Source organism: Marmota marmota, unplaced genomic scaffold (assembly GCF_001458135.2).
Source record: "Marmota marmota marmota unplaced genomic scaffold, marMar, whole genome shotgun sequence".
Classification (NCBI taxonomy): domain Eukaryota; kingdom Metazoa; phylum Chordata; class Mammalia; order Rodentia; family Sciuridae; genus Marmota; species Marmota marmota.
The window spans coordinates 2,038,234-2,056,009 of NW_025999990.1; the positions used below are offsets into that span (position 1 = coordinate 2,038,234).

At 40.7% G+C, this 17,776-nt stretch overlaps 1 pseudogene; it reads right to left on the minus strand.

Moving 5' to 3' along the window:
- Window positions 1-155: 155 nt before the first annotated feature.
- LOC125617772 lies at window positions 156-973 on the minus strand (annotated as a pseudogene).
- Window positions 974-17,776: the final 16,803 nt, after the last annotated feature.

A 17,776-nucleotide genomic window follows, 5' to 3' on the forward strand; every position in this document is an offset into this window, starting at 1 on the left:
GAAGAAGAAGAAGAAGAAGAAGAAGAAGAAGAGGAGGAGGAGGAGGAGGAGGAGGAGAAGGAGGAGGAGGAGGAAAATTTTCCTAGTTAAGCCATGTTCATTTTTTTTAAGTTTAAATGCACTTTATTTTTAGACAACCCACATGACAAGTTTTCTTAAAACAATGCCTCTACTCCAAATAAATCACTATGAAAATAAATGTGCTCAGGATACATCAGTTCCATTTGTCTTAAGTCCTGGTGTTGTGTGGATGACAAGCAGCAGCCAGTAATGATGATAAATGATAGATCCAAAGTAACTGCCAAATCTGTTAACATTTTTTCCATCTCTAAACCATCCTTAGAGAAAATCATATATGGAGTCACACCATCCTCCGGTAGCCCATGAGAGGGACCATGCCATCTGGATTCATGTTTTCACCGATAAAGAACTGCTAGTTTTTGAAATCAGCAAGGATGAGCTTGATTTGTTCTGCAGCCCCTGTCCTAAAAAGGTTTTACTCTCTCTGGACTTTGTTCTTCAAGTTTGCCTTTGGTGAGCTTCTTTTTTTTTAATATTTATTTTTTCTTAGTTGTAGTTGGACACAATACCTTTATTTATTTTTATGTGGTGCTGAGGATCAAATCCAGGGCCTTGCATGTGCTAGGTGAGCTCTCTACCGCTGAGCCACAAACCAGCCCTTGCTGAACTTCTTGTATGCTTCTTTTGTGAAGCTGGTTTCCTGCAAATGATGGTTCGTGATGATATTGATACCAGTAATTACTGTGCTTTCCTTCCATCTCTCCCGCCACCTTTTCTCTCTCCGCCGTCCAGTCCTTCAGCGAAGGCATTTCCACCAAGGAGCCAGCGAGTCCTCAATGTTACCCGCTGTGCCGCTGAACACCTTCAGGCAGAGCCTGCCCAGGATCTCCTGGATCTTGTAAACGTCAGAGAACGTCTACTCAGTACTGATGAGGTCCCAGTAGATATTCATGAGAGCCACTGAAGAGAGACAGAGTTAGCAGGCGCTAGCTTAGCAGGGGTGCAGACTTTTGAGTTCTTATCGTGCAACGTGCAACATGCAACAGGAGTGGCAACAAAGGGGCTGGGATTGTGGCTCAGTGGTAGAGCACTTGCCTAGCATGTGTGAGGCCCTGGGTTCAATTCTCAGCACCACATATAAACAAAAATAAAGTCCATTGACAACTTAAAAAAAAAAAAAAAAGAGTGGCAACAAGAGTGGGGAAGGGGGTGGAAAAGGATGTTCTTTTTGGTGGTTGTGGTGGTGATTCCTTTTAGTTATATTTAATATTAAGATTCATTTTGACATAATTATAGAAGCATGGAATATAATTTTCCATAATTCAATCCCCAATACATCCCCTTTTTCCCTCCCCTCCTCCCTACCTCCCTACCTGCCTTCCCTCCACTCTAATCTTTCTGTTATTTATTTAGTTTCTTTCTACATTAGTGTCTTGTGGATATACATAATGGTGAAATTCTTTGTGATATCTTCACATATATACATAGGAAAATTAAGTCATACTCATTCCTCTATTCTTCCCTAAAAATATAAAAATTCTTTAGGGATAAATTTGGATAAGATTATGAGGGTCCTTGTATGATATTCTGAAGAGGATGAAAATAACACTGTAGACACCTGGAAATTCAAGAGTTTACTCCGTGAAGGGGCATGGCCATGTCTGTGTTTCAGAAAAACACCTTGGGTGGCAATGTGGAGGAGGGGATTTATGGGAGAGAGAAGGAAGAGAACAAGTGAAGACCACTGGCATAGCTCAGGTACAAAAGGAGGGTGGTCTATACGAGGACCTACTCAATTGGAATGGAAAGATAAAGATGATGGGGTAGGAGGAGAAATACCAGGACATGGTGACAATTTGGATGTCATTTAAGAGTTCATAGGAAAATGATTCCAAGAACTCCATCTCAGACAACCGGCTGGATAGTCTGATTCAAAAAGACTATGGAATAGAAATAAAGATCCCTATTTTGTTTTGGGTGAGTGTGGAGGCAGGCACAAATATATTTGAAAGCAGTAAGTTGTGAAGCCTGGGAGGAGATCAGATGAAGGTGTCCATAGGTAGTTGAGACCAAGTCCTGGTTTAGGACAAAAGCAGGAGTCTAAAACACAGCCCTAAACATCAGTGGCATTCTTCAGGCTATCTTTGAAGACATGGTCAGAGACAGCACATAAAGGGAGGAGGAGGTCAAGATTGGAATCCCAATGCACTCAAGGGAAGGGCAGCTGCAGGGCTGTCAAGGAGATAGGAATGTGGTCAGCAAGGGCAACCCTGGCTCTAACTCTGAGACTTTATTCTAAACGTTGACTCCCCAAGATTCTCTTTTCACCATGTTGACTGATGAGAAGAATGTTTACCTCTCTATTTATCTCTCAATAAACAGCTATATAAGCATCCATGGAGAAGAAAACTTCACTGATATATGACAGGGCAGTACTTCCTGTCTCCCCTTCCTTTCAACAGCCTGGACTTCAGAATGTGACTACACACATTCTCTACAGCCTACTGCTGTTAGAGGAGCAACATTTTCACCTCCGTCAATACTTCTGCAGAGGCACCACCCTACTGCTGACTCCATGCCAGATCAAGCTGGCTGCATGTGGGTAGCATTCTGGGCATACCACATTGCCAAGTGTTAGGCTTTAGTTGTTCTATGAGCTTTCACAACAAGAGAATCTTATTTCAGACATACTCCCGTGACCTGAGTACTTGCAAGAGACACAGGACAGCTCTATCCTTATTTGCTTTAGAGATGTTTACCATCAGAGTCAGATGAACCATGGATTAGAATTTCATCTCTCTCCCTTGGCAGCCACAGGACATCCCACAGGACATCCCACAGGACATCCCACAGGACATGACACTTTGCATATGTTTTTGGTTTTTTGTTTTGTTTGTGTACTGAGCCACATGCCCAGCCCTATTGAATTGCTTAGTGCCTCCCTTTTGCTGAGGCTGGCTTTGAACTCACAATTCTCCTACCTTAGCCTCCTGAGATGCTGGGATTATTGGAGTGTGGCATTGGGCCTGGTGGCATAAGCTTTTGATTGCTAGTTTTCTCATCTGAAAACAGATGATAATTAATTGAATGCTGTTAGGTGCACATGCTGCTTCCATTCTTCCTTCTTAACAAAGCCCCAAATACCAGACTTCCATCACCCTTGCTTCAGCCATGAGCCTCCTCCCACTTATACCTTCAGGAGCCACCAGAGTGATCTAAGAGCAATTCTATGTGCTTTTCAAATGATTTGTTCAGAACTAGGTGAAATTCTGAATAATAAAATGTAAAAGGAAATGTGTTACAGACATCTTGCTCACTTCTAAGACAGAGCCACAGGAAGACATAGTCTCACCCTGTGTAGCTGTGACAGGTGGAACTATTGCTGCCATCTTGCTTCTAGCCTTAGAGTGGAGCCACTGTAGGGTGGCAGACAGAGAAAAGGAATCCAGATGGCAGCTTTCTTTGGGGATTTTAGATATCTAAACTAACAAAGTAGTGTTATCCCCTTTATAATGTTTCAGTGAAAATTAAATAAAATCCTATAAAGTGCTAGGAAGGTAGGAACTGCTCAAGTAGCTATAGCTGCTATTGTATAGCACAATTACTATCACTTCAATTTATCCAGCAAGTCAATTTGCAGGAAATTCCACCTTATGTGATTCCCCTTGGGAAAATGTCATGTAAATGCTACACATTACTTTTTTATACAATATTGAAGCTAGTGAGCTATTATATTCATCAACTGAGTACTCTCCACATTCTTTACCGAGCACATTTCCCAGCTTATACCATTGAATCTTTTTAATAACTCTCATTTTTAATATCTCATTATGCAAATGATAAAACTGAAGCTGCAGTAATGAACCAGAGCCTAGGTCAGCCTGCCTTTAGAGATTGCACCTTCAAACCTAATATTCTGCTTTTTTAAAAAAAATGTATATATACATTTTTTAATGATACATTTCACAGGTACCAGAGAAAGAACAGTAGGTGTCTCCTGCAGCTCATCCATGTGTAAAACTTGTGCAAATAGACACTCCTGTTCTGTGAAGCTCTGGATGAAGCCAGAGGAGGTACAGAGAATAAAGGCAATTTAGACTCAACTATAAGGTCAAGAGCATGTTTTGAAAGAGAGTGAGCAGGAGGACAAATGTTGAGATAACATGACTGAGCTAAGCAGATTGAACAAAATGGCAGGTTCATTGGGAAGAGCACAGACTCTACAAGCAATCAAGAGTCGTGAGCAAGTTCCCTTTATCATACAGAAATCATGTTTTCCCTGATTTGGCCTAAATAAAGTCTATAGGATATGTGTATGGTCATTTCTGGTCTGACATACACACACACACACACACACACACACGTAGACACACATGATATACTTATATACATACACACACACTATGTACGTGTGTGTGTATATACATACACACATAAGGGTCATATGTGGATTTGTGTAGTAACAGAAAGACAACGGTAAAGAAATACAGCAGTATTTCAGCAGAGAATTCTCTGCATGGTGAAATCACAGATATTTTATTTATTTGTTTTGGGCTTTTTCACATTTTCCCAGTTTTCTAACCAAAATTATTATACTTGCTTTTTAATTTTATAATTAGAAAAATAATTGCATAAATAAATCTGTGCCTCCACACATACACTGCTTCCTACTAGACATATTTCTCCTGGGTCAGTCCATCCTCAGTCTGTTCCCTCTTTCCCCAGGCTCTCCTCTCTTCTCTTTAAGCCACTTACTGTCCTTTCACTTGTTCTTACTTCTCTTCCCCCCAGGACTAAGCTCTTGCCCTGAAGGGAGGAAGGCATCCGGAGATGGCATGCTGACATTAACCAGTTGCCCAGTTCCTCTGGTCATGGAGCCAGGGAGATGGGAGATGGAAACATGTGCAAGTGACACTCTGAGTGCATCTTGCTGAGGCAATGATTTGCTCCTGATCCAACTCCACAGTGCCTCCATCCTCAGCCTGTGGTGGGAGCAGGTGGAGAATATGATAAATGAACTATTCCAAGAGGTAACTAGAGAAAAAGGAGGGATTCTCTGAAAATTCAATAGGCATATTTTTCTTGATATTGGAAAATACTCAGTTAATCCAGCACTTTTATTATGTTCTGGAGAAAGGAGGGGAAGAGGAGCAACAATAGCCAAAAGGCTTCTCCTCCTTGAAATCAGTGTTAGAATTCAAAAAGAAATGACCTTAACAGCAGCTCCTAGATTATTTTTCTCTATGGAAACATCTTAAGAAGGTAGAATGTGAAACTGTGAGGACAGGGTTGTCAGGAGACAAGGCAACAACAGATATGACATGAACAATATGGTTGTGTAAGAAAACGTGTGGCTAGTTTTCAACTGAGGTTACATGTTCTTCTAAGATATAAGGATGTAAAGTCCTCTGCAATTCCCTCAAATCCTTGATAAAACCTACTAAACACAAACATGCCCAGAGAAGTAGGGGGAGTTTTGGGGAAATCATAAGGTTGAGCTCTTCATTGGGACCCAGGTATGTGAGGATGGGACCATTCTTACACTGAATCAATTTAGCACAAGCAAGAGTGCTGGTCCAGTAGTGACACTCACTATACCCATCAGAGCTGGCACACCAGAGCATTGCCACGTGCTAAGAACCACCCTGAGGCAGGACCTTGAGTCTAGGTGAGTTAGCTTGTCCTCAGGACAACCCTTTGAGGTAGGAACTCTTCTTACCTCCTTGTAATAAAAGGGGAAGTTGAGGCACAGAGGGGCTAAAATAACATGTCTGGCACCAATACTCTTAAACATTGAATGAACCACTCTCCTGAAAAGATATTGTGTCCAATGCTGTGTACTTCTCAGGTTTGGGGATGAGATGAAGGTGGGTTTTAAGACAATCTTGTTTTGAAGTGGTAGTGGTTATCATAACTTAGTAATTTTGTATATTCAGACACCCCAGGTTTACTTTCTGACTTCTATCATGTAACCTCTCTAATCCTCAGTTTTCTCATCAATGAAGTGATGGACTAGTAAAAAGACCTACCTCATAGAATTGCAAATCATAAATCTACTAATGAACCGAAAGCCTGTAGCACAGGGCCCCGCACATAAGTGTCCAATAAATGGAGCCTTTTATGTGTTCACTGCAGTTGAAATATATACTGATGCTGAGTGTATAAGCAAACAGCTGGTCACCAGCAGACCTGCTAGGCCTCTGACTATCAGGTGCTCCATCTATAAATGGAAAACATCTGGTTTACTTCATATAAGCCACTAGGGTTTCAGCAAATAAAATAATATAGGCCTAAGAAAATTTAGGGGAATATACATTTAAAAGGTCACTTTACTGCATGATTGTGTGAATATTAAAACAGAAAATAAAATATTCCTGCCACTGTCTGAATATATTGTGATTAGCTGTAGTCTGGAATTTACACTACCGTTTTTCCAAGGATTAAAACAGAAAATAAAATGTTCCTGCCACTGTCTGAATATATTGTGATTAGCTGTAGTCTGGAATTTACACTACCGTTTTTCCAAGGATTAAAGTTTCTTATTCCAAGTTCAACACATATGTTGAAGTTTTGCTTTCTTTCTTCCCCGCCCCCCCCCCCAGGATTTGTAAAGGGGAGCCTGAAATAAGATTAAACAAACATATAACAAACCCATATCACATTTTTAACTTAAAAAAAAATGAATGTCTGAATCAGTCAATCCGCCTCTCCCCTTATAGCTGGGCCATAAATGTCAGTTGTTCTACTTCAATAGAAACAGAGGGCCTGTCTTATATCTCTAGAGGGAGCCAAGTGAGATGAGAACCGGACCCAGAGAAAAGAGTTGATTGTTTGAAAAACTGCAAGTCTGGGTGTACTTGGAGTTCTCAAAAAGCAGTAATTGCTGAACACCAAATTTTTAGCTATCAAAGAGCCACTGTTAAAGACTTAAACCTCATCCCACAAAAGGGTTTTGATAACATGTGATATGAATAAACATGTTTCTGTACATTTTTTTTCTTAAAGCATCCTAGATAAAATAACAAAAGCTGGTAAAGTACAGTTACTATGTGGAAACAAAAAGGTTGACAATCTCAATTTTTTAAAAAAAAATTATTGAAGGCTGGGGTTGTGGCTCAGTGGTAGGTCACTTACCTGGCCATGTGTGAGGCACTGGGCTCAATCCTCAGCATCACATAAAAATAAAGTTTCATTCACAACTAGAAAAATTAAATATTTTTTAAAATCTTTGAAATACACACCACATAAATGGTGAACTGAATTGTAGTGTCACATGCACCCATGCTAGAAAGTACCTGAAACACTAGAGATAGGATGGGTAAAGTGGAATGCATGAGTTAATAATCACAAAATAATTATTTTTAAAGTTATTATTGTGTGTTCACTATATTTTGGATTAGAGAAGAACCCTGTGTTAAAAATCAAGAATTGTTTTTAGCTTTAAGTTTTCCAAGTAGAAGTTTTATCCTGTAAAAAGTAGAGTGCCTATAAGAGAACATAGGAAATTCTCACTATTGCACCACCCAACACATGCTTTAGCAATTTTTGCAAAACAGATATAGGCTAACCTTTAACATCAATGCCCTAGCAACTTCTCTGCCAACTGACTTCACCCTGTGCCTCAGAATTGGACAGTCCTGTGTCATTTCAGAGAAATGGTTTTCCCACAATTCAAGGAAAGTAAAGCTGTGCATGGTGTCTAAAGAACAGAGGAAGGGAATATTGACAGAACTGTCTTCCCTCTCCACCCCAACACACATATTCTTACCCCTTTTACAATGACCCATGTCTGTCTGCGACTGCCCCTGAGGCAGGTCAAGCTCAGGACAGAAGATGCAGTTCTCAGACTATTCAGTCATTCCCCTGCAGGGTAGGACAAAATCCTTGGAAGAGGAAACCTAAAGGAACAAAAATTGCATTGAAAGTGTTTTTGAAACAGTGAATTTTGTGTGAGTTGAACAGAAGATCAATTGATTTCATTTTGTTTCTAAAATTCTTGTGGGCAGAATGCTCTGACGTGCCACTTCTGTGGGTGTCCCCAGCAAGCTCAGCCAGTGGGAAATCTGCACCAGGAGCTCTTCCTTCCAACAAGAATCCATGCCTCCTGCTCCTCCTCCTTCTGAACATGCAGAGGTGAATAATTTAGCAGTAGATATCCCTTATAAAAAGCAGAGGGTGTCCTGGAGGTATTAAGAGGTTTGTCTGCTCAGATTACCTTCCCATTTAGCTTTACAATTATAGTCAATTATTTAAAGAAAGGGAGGTGGAATGGGCATATTTGGGTAGAAGGCTGGAGAAATGGTAGTGGAAAGGCAGGAACGGGTCCAGGAGGAAAGAGCCTGCAGTCGAGCCATGCTTGGCCTTCACAATGGGGCTGTCTGAGACCTTGCAGTGGTGGGCACAATCAGATTGCAAAGATTAAAGGGGATAAAGACTCATATTTCCTATCCTTTTTTTAAAATTTTTTCCCAAGAGGTCAGCTGAGACTAGACAATGAAAAGAGAAGTTCACATGCCGGCAATGGTTCTCACATTACAATGAAAACAGCAGATTTAGGCGAACAGCATCAAGTCACCTCTCAGAACAAACCAGAATAACCTTAGAGTTACAGATATGCGAAATAGTATTGGATAGTCAAAGACTATTAGAGGTCAAGGAGATGGTTAGTGATCTAGTCCAAGAGTTCTTAACATTTGGGGAGCCACCGGCCACTTTATGAAAGATGAAAAGAAATGAGCCTCTTTTTTTGAGGAGAAAAAAGTCTATGCACAAAATATAACATATTGCAAACTACTTCATGGGATTTACAATATCTCCAAAGCCCTTTGGATCATGGATGAAGAACATCTAACTCAGCTGCCTCCCACTGATTCTTAGCCCATTGTGAAATGAGCAATCAGAGGTCCAATAAATAGATAAAATTGTGTATCATTGATTCCAACTTCCAGAGTTATAGCAGAGCTGATGTTTAGGTCCATACCTCTGATTCCTAAAACCAAATTCTTTCCAATGCTTTGTGAATCATTAAAAAATATTCTAATTTTTTTTTCTATCTCACACCCAACATGCTTAAAAAAATAGTATCTTCTGGTGTCACTCAAGTCTAAAGGAGCCACAGGTCAAAATGTTAAGAAACCCAGATAATTATACAAGAACATCTTTGTTTTTAAATATAGATTGAATATTTTTTTTTTAATTCTGAGAAAATCAGGTTCTGATGAGAGCTGCCTAGACACTCAGAGCAATGTTCCCATTGGTCCCTGTTCAATATGAACATGACTGTGTCTGTGCCCATTACCAATCATCAGAATCATACACACGTGCCTTCCTCCACTGCTGGCTGTACATCTTTTTGAAGCAATTTCATCTTATTAGTCTTCAATTGAGAACTCTGTCCTCTTTTCCCTCTCTCTATTCAGAACACAAGCTGCTGTTCTTTCCAAATCAACAGCAAACCTTCCAAGTTGTCATGGGGTCAAACCCTCTTGCACGCCACCCCACACCACTGACTCATGTGTCCTCTTGAAATCCAGGCCTGAAGTATAGCTATTGTGTTGCAAAGAGCCCCTTAAGGCACTGAAGCAGGGATTTGGGTGGGCTCTTGCAGAATTGCAGAGCATGTAATGTATCTTTATCAGTTGGCTAGGGATACTTATCAAAAATTATTGTGTACCAATATTTTTTGGATCCCTTTCTTTCACTACTTTGCAAGAGCCAGTCCTTAGAGAGCCAAAGATTCTAGGAAAAAGTAGAACACCAGTTATATAATTTAATTTTTTAAAAAAAGTATGTAGAATGCTCATCTTTCCAAGAGCGGTCATTATCTAAAGTTCTGTGGTCATTGCCCAATGAGAGAGGTAGCATGAAATAAGATGTAGGTCCTCAGGGTATTGGCCTGGCCTGCCCCAAGAAGGGGAGTTTCTAGTGCCAGTCTAGGCCACTCCAGGTCACCAAAGGTTATCTCCTAAGCCCTTGCTGTGATGTTCAGCTTTCCTCCATTTAATCTGCCTTCTCACCCACAGAATTTTCACAGCTGGGAGAGTTACACACAAAAGTCATTGGGTTCCTCATAGGGGCCATGTGTCAAACTTCAGAGTCTGATTTGTTTCCCAAGAGCCAATCAAATTCAAGGCTGAAGGAAATGTGTCCATCTTAACCACCTTGGAACAGTTTCAAGCCCACAACTCTCTGAGGTAATGCTTGTTTCTCACATGGGGAGAACTTGCATACATCCTGCTATGGGACACTAGCCAGGCAAGGGACAGAGTAGATCACGGCAAGGTCTACCGCAGCAGCCCAGGAGAAAGTCAGCATGGTTCCTCTGCATTGGTGCCTGGTGGTGTCTATTCAAATGGCTTCTGGAGGTGCTGTCACTGTGTCAACTTTTAAGAGCTCCTTCCAAGCTGGCTGTAACTTCTCAAAGGAGTGTTTCAAGGTCTACTTCTGAATTCTCCAATAGCCCACCCTCCTTTAAGATCCAAAGCACCCCTCTCTCATTCCCAACTTGTTTTAGACAGCTTTTTTTTCCTGCTGTGACTAAAGGACATGACCAGAACAACTGTAAAGGAGGAAAGTTTATTTAGAGACTAACAGGTTCAAAAGTTTTAGTCCATAGAAAGCCGGCTCTATTCCTGGGGGCTGGAGGTGAGGCAGGACATTATGGCAGAACAGTGTGGCAGAGGGAAGCTGTTGAGAGCCACAGTTTAGTCGGAATGATGCCTGGCATTTTGCTAGAGGGAATGGTTGAAAGGTGACCCTGCTCTGGGATTAGGGCAGAACCTGGATTAGGGCGGATCCTGCTGGGATTAGGGCGGATCCTGCTGCCTTGGGCGCCTGCTACTTTGGAGTTCCCTTTGAGTTCTTGCCGGGGTTCCGAGAGAATTGGCGATCGGAGCCTGGTGGAGGGAGTGTGTTCCCGGGAAGTGTGAGTAGAGTACCGGTGAGAGTTCGGGGAATAAAGAGTTGCTGTTTGAACCTACAAGGCTTTTTGGCGGCTCGGTTATTTGTGCCCAGCCAGACTGCGGCAGGAAGCAGCTCACATAATGATCAGAAAGCAGAGAGAGAACTCCACTTGCCAGATACAAATATATTCTCCAAAGCCATGCCCACACATTCCTCCTCCTTCAACCACACCCCGCCTTTCTTCAGTTACCACTCAATTAATCCCATAAAGTGATTAATTCACTGATTGGGTTAAGGTTGTCATATGTAGGCAACCACCACCATGAGTGTCATTAGGTTAAGAATCTACTCATCTGTCTCTGCCCTTTCTCTTTCCAGATTGTTCATGAGTTATATAACCTAATCACCTCAGGACTTTCCCTTTTAATTTTTAGGAGTCTATTTTTAGTAATTCCACTCGGTATACTCTAAAAAAAAAATTGAACGTGATTGAAACAGAAATGAGTACACCCATATTCATCGCAGTATCATTCATAATAGCTAGAAATTGGAAGCAACCCAAGTGACCACTGATTGACGAATGGATTAAAAAATGGTACATATACACAATAGAATATTGTTCAGATTGAAAACATAGTGGAATTCTGACATATGCCACAACATGAATGAAACTTGGAGACATTATACTAAACAAACAAGCCAATCACAAAAGTTAGTATATGGTTTCACTTATAGGAGGTGCCTGAAATAGTCAAGTTCATAGAAACAGAAGGTTGAATGTGGTCATCAGGGACTGGAAGAGGGTAAGATGGAGTTATTTCTTAATGGGTATAGAGTTTCAGTTGGGAAGATGAAAACCATCTGGACATGGATGCCGGTGATGGTGGTACAACAATGTGTATGTACTCAACTGTACACTTCCAGATGGTAAAAATGGTAAATCTAATGTTATGTGTATTCTGCCATAATTTTAAATTTTTCCCTATTGTAAAAAAAGAAAGATTTAAAAAGAAATAAACCAAAGCATTGTTTGATTGGGGCCCAGGTGCTGAAGACAATAATATTGAAATTACAGATAGATGTCACTTCTCAAGTACCCCCTTCACTTGTTCACTCAAATTTCTGATGGCTCCTAGAGGCCTGTGAGGCAGTGACCTGGCTCTCAGAGACAGAGTCTCCCTGCAGACCCCACAAAACGTGATCTTTCCCACGTGTTTCTGCTGGGATGATAAATATTCACAGCATGACATTCTGAGAAAAAAAAATTACATAAAAGCAATTTTCCTTAGTACTATTTCTGGCCCTCCTATGAGTCACTCATTGCCTTCTGAAGAGCTTGCATTGCTAATGAGGGCTTTCAATGCACAATACAACAAGAATCCTGCACAATTCTCTCGGGATGAAGAATAAAGAAATTGCTGTTTCATTCTTAAGTCATCCGGAAGGGTTAGATCAAACTAGATGGAAGAATGAGCCAGCCACTTATGTTGTGCTAGTTGCTTTATCTACGGAGAAGTACTAGCTTAATGCATGGAGACTCCCACATGCCTGCCTCAGTCATGTTTAATGCTTCTAAGACCTTATTGTGCCAGTTACAAGAAACACGGTGGCATATTTCTCACAGATAAGCCCCATTCGTGTTATGTATACAGTTGGAATCTTGTGTTTTACATGAGAGATAGTGTCTAGAATGACCACCATTATAATGGCTAAAACTTTGAGGGTCTTGAGGTCAAAGGGCTCCTAAAAGATCAATTCAATAGTTGTTCCAGATATACTTGAGCCCTAGTCCAAAACCTTCTTAAGTAATGGCTGTTCCCCAACAGACCATTATCAAACAATCTTTGCAAATTAGCATCTGCCTTCTTTTTTACCTACTATACACAGAGTTAAATAAGAATGAAATGAGGCGACTCAAAAAAATAATAATTTATCACCAAATATGAAGAAGCCCAATTAGCTCCCTATGTAAAAGTGAAGAAACATAGATGTACGTAAATTCAATCATTCGTTCAAGGTGGCCCAGAAAGTCATTAAAGCTCATGACTCAGATCTGCTATTAGTGGCTTTTAGTCTTTTGCCTTTCTTCCTACATTCCACTTCCACTACAAGTCCTTCAAATTCAAGGAGCACTCCTTGCTGCAAATTATTTAGATCCCTTGGGCTACTCAAGCTAAGGACAGCTGGGCTCAATGGCACACGCCTGTAATCTCAGCAACTCCAGAGGCTGGGGCAGGAGGATTGCAAGTTTGAGACCAGCCTCATCAATTTGGGGAGGCCCTAAGCAACTTAGTTAGATCCTGTATCAAAATACAAAAAATAAAAAGGACTGGGGGCATAACTCAGTAGTAAAGCCAATCTGGGTTCAATCCCCAGTACAAAAAAAAAAAAAAAAACTAAAATTAAAAAAAAGACTTTTTATTTATTTATTTTTTAAAAATTTATATATGAAATATAGCTCAGTTGGTGAACTGCTTACTTTGCATGCACAAGGCCCTGGGTTCAATCCCCAGCACCACAAAAAGAAAAAAGAAAGAAAAAAAAGACTTTTTAAAGAGGAGAGGACACAAGGCCAAGATAACAGGCAGCCAAAAGAGAAGCACTCTTTCCTTTGCTACCCCTTGTTCCATAAGCAATTTGCAGAGTGGAATCCATTTCTCAAGGGGATTGCCACTTCTAGTTGACTCCTTTAATACTGGGCAGCTTTCTGCTCGTGTCCAGGAGGATGTTACATTATTTACAGTTTTCTCATTCTTCCCTGTGGACGGTATTGTCCCAGCAGGCAGAACATCCCTTCAGGAGTTATTTCTGCTTCTGACACCATAATTGTCCTACTCTTCTGCTCCCATGTTTCTGCTGAGTCTTGATTCTCCGAACAGAACCGAGAGCATGGACTAGAGATTCAGTCCAGGGTCTGAGAATTTCAGTGATGTGCCCAAGGTCACATATCTAATTAGTGGCACAGTGAGTGGTGAACCTTGTTTTTTTATCACTCAATTCACTATCTCTAGCTCAGTGCCTGGCACGTGGGAGTCAGTCAATATCTGATATAAAAAAAAATAACACATTTCATATTTTAAATGGAATGAATCATTCTATTTCTGGCTGGGGGGTAGAACCGGGCATTAGAAATGCAAGCCAGCTCACATTTTGTAGTTTGTGCACAATCACCATGCCTGGCTCTTGGTCTTGCATGGGAAATCATGCATGTGTATATGTGTGTGAATGTGTGCAAGTGTATGTGTACTTGTGTGTGAGTGTGTGGGTGTCTATGTGTGTTTGTACATGTCAGGTGGGGTGTGAAAGAGAGAAGCAAAAAACATAAGGACTACCTTGCAAGTTAGAACAGACGGTTGGGGGAAAAACAGAGGTGTGTGTCTAAGGCTAAAGTTCCCATGTTACCAAGTCCCTCTATGGCAGGTGGGATCTTGTCACATTTGCAGGTGAAAATGATGAAAAGAAGAGCAAATTCTTATTCACTAATATGAAATCCTGAGCCCCACAGCTGCTCCTTTGAGTCTGGGAACAAATATGCCACACTTGAGACTGTCTCCAGCCACCTGTGAGTATGTGGGGCACAGAAAAGTTGTTTCCCTTAAACTGAGAATACATAGTGACCATTCATAGCTGGCAGAGCCTAGGGCTGGACTCGGTTTGGGACCATGGCCCTGGGCCCTGTCATGTATCTGAGCTGAGCAGGCTGAGGGAGAAGCCCTGGCTTGCTTTCTGAAGTGCTGCATGGGGAAAATAAAGCTCTTGGGCATCTTCAGAGGTCAGAATTCATTTTTGTGAAGAATGTCAGGATTATTTTCAATCTAATTGTACTATAAACTGTATTTCAGGATCTTTTCCAAATCCCAATGTTTTAAAAAGGACAAAACTATGGTCTTCTGTCTTCCTTTGACCGAGAAAATCAGACAGGAAGATTGTGTGTTGACACAATCCTCATCTATGCCAAGAGGATGACATGTGTCACAGGCTTATCTTTCAGCACCTTTGTAAGGACAGACTCAATGCAGGCAAAACTAACCTTCTGTCCATTTCTTTTATTCCTGCCTATTGACTTTCATTGAGGCCAGGCAGCTGGAAATCCTCAGAGCAGAGGTAACAAAATTAAAAACTTATGGGGCTGAGGTTGTGGCTCAGTGGTAGAGCATTTGTTTAGCATGTGTGAGGCCCTGAGTTCAATTCTCAGTATTGCATGTAAATAAATAAAGATCCATCTATAACTAAAATAAAAAAATTAAAAGCTTATTAAATGTTGTTCACCCCTAAATAAATAATTTAAATAACCATAAGTTGTGGTTAAATTCTCACAAGGAAACTTATCCAAAGAGTTTATTGTATTTTTAAAAATAGAGCAATGCCAGACACATGTATATTCAAAAGTATTTCTTTCACTGAAAGCTTGCAAAAGCAAAATATTATAGTCTAAAGCAAAAGATTGTTGAGAGAAGTTTTCTGCTATGAAGATATGAGATCAAAGAAATGGACAAGACTATGCTTTTATGTGGGTGCCACTGGGCACTCAGCAAAACCTGAAATGCCCATTACCTGTTAATGTTAATATTCAGTGACTTTTTACATCTTTCTTGGATTCAAAATCCAAGTGGCAAGTTTATGTTATTAAAATTAGTACAATCCTCACAGCCGACAAGATCACAATATAAGAAAAACAGAAGTCAAGATAAAAAAGGATATTTAACTGAAATTCATGCTCCTTTGAGGACTTGAAAATCATTAGTTCATTTCTGCATTGGGCAGCTAGAAAAACTAGGGTGGCCCCAGAAAGAAGATAAAATTAAGGTGAGATCTCACAGCCTTCTGTCCAAAGGTCTTGCTCTTGTGGCTGGAAAGAGCCCTGCAAGTGCTTCCTCTTCTAAATTTCAGGTGGCTTCCTTGCTCTAAGACAAGTGCAGCAAACAGTCCACAGGCAAAATCTAACTGCTGCCTATTTTAGTATGTTCTACAAGCTAAGAAAGGGTTTTATATTTTTAACGATTAAAAAATTAAAGGAAGAATATTTTATAACACTTAAAAATTACGTGAAACCCAAGCATTTTAGTTTCCATAAATAAAACGTTAGTGGAATATGACCCCACTCATTTCTATGTGTTGTCTATGGCTCATTTTATGCAACATTGGAGGAGCCTAGTAGTAGCAGCAGAGGCCTTACAGCCCAGAAAGCTTAGAGTTCCACTGATCTTGCCCTTTATAGAAAAGTTGCCCATTGTCTTCCAAGATCACAGAAGCAAGAGTTAAGAATGGGGAACCTTCTGGGTGCCTTTGCCAAGGAAATCAAGGGACAAGGTTTGTTTTCCACATTAAAGATTCCTCTAAAGAATTCTAACTATTTAATTGTGACTTGCTGAGGACTTTGAGCCTTAGATCTACTATTATTAGTAAAAAGAGACATTGGTTAGAGTTAGAGATAATTTTAGCCATATTACCACCAAACGAAATTTTTCCCTTGATTTGCCCTGAAGGGTAAGAACAAACTGACAGAGGTAATACATCTCTGAGAATACTGTTATTCAAGTTCATGTCCACAGGAACTTATCATTGGTTATACCTGTCCCACTCTGATCCAGCTCTAAGACAGGATTCTAAATGATATTAATTTCAAGTCAGAAACAAAACAAAAAAAATCTTGAGTGTCCTGGTGAGGAAGGATGGATCTCACCCCTTAGGTTACGGCCACTTACTGACTGGTAGTATTATCTTCAGTTAAGAAAAATGATGCTGATTTCTCATTTATAATAGTTGCTATGGTGTGAGTGTGTCACCCAGAATTCAAATGCTGGAACCTTAATTCTCAATGTAGTTGTTTTAGTCAGCTTTTTCGCTGCTGTGACTAAAGGATCCAACCAGAACAACTGTAAAGGAGAAAAGGTTTATTTGAGAGCTCACAGTTTGAGTGGTCTTAGTCCGTAGAAGGCTAGCTCCATTCCTCAGGGTTCTAGGTGAGTCTGAACATCATGGAGGGAGAGGTTCGCAGAGGGAAGCGGCTCACATTATGGTGATCAGGAAGCAGAGAGAGAGTACACTTGCCAAATACAAATATATACCCAAAGCCATGCCCCAATTCCCACCTCCTTCAGCCACACCAGTACCATTTCAGTTACCACTCAGTTAATCCCTATGAGGGGATTAATTCACTGATCGGGTTAAGATGCTCACAACCAATCATTTTTCCTCTAAACCTTCTTGCAGTATCTCACGTGTGAGCTTTTGGAGGACACCTCACATCCAAACCATAACAATGATAGTGTTGGGAAGTGTTGGGGTCTTGACAGCAGAGCCCTTATGAATAAATTACCACCCTTCTAAAACAAGTGAGTTCTTGTTCTCGCAGGACTGAAGTACTCACCACAGGAGTGGGTTGTCATAATGAGGCTGCCTCTCACATTTTTTGTCTCGGTCCACACCTGTGCACTTGTTCATCTACATTCTGCTATGAGATGAAATAATGTAAGTCCCTCTACAACGCCATACTTCTCAGTCTCTAGAACCATGAGCCAGATGAATCTCTGTTCTTTAGAAATTAAAAAAAAAAAAAAAAATGTTTCTGAACAGAGAACCCTGAAGCCATATTGCTTTTGGATGCTGAGACATGAGACAAGTACTTGGTCATTTCCAAGGTTGCACAGACTTTAAAGTAAATGATCTATGTGTTTTTAGCTCCTGCACTCAAGCTGCTTGGGCCACCCTAGTATCTCATGGCAAATCACAGACTGTCATCACACAAATGTGTAATTACATCAGCTAAATACTGAGGAGGGAAAAGAAGGAAAATGGCCCCATAGTTTATGGTGCTGGGCTGAGTAATCTGTCAGACATTCCACAACCCCCC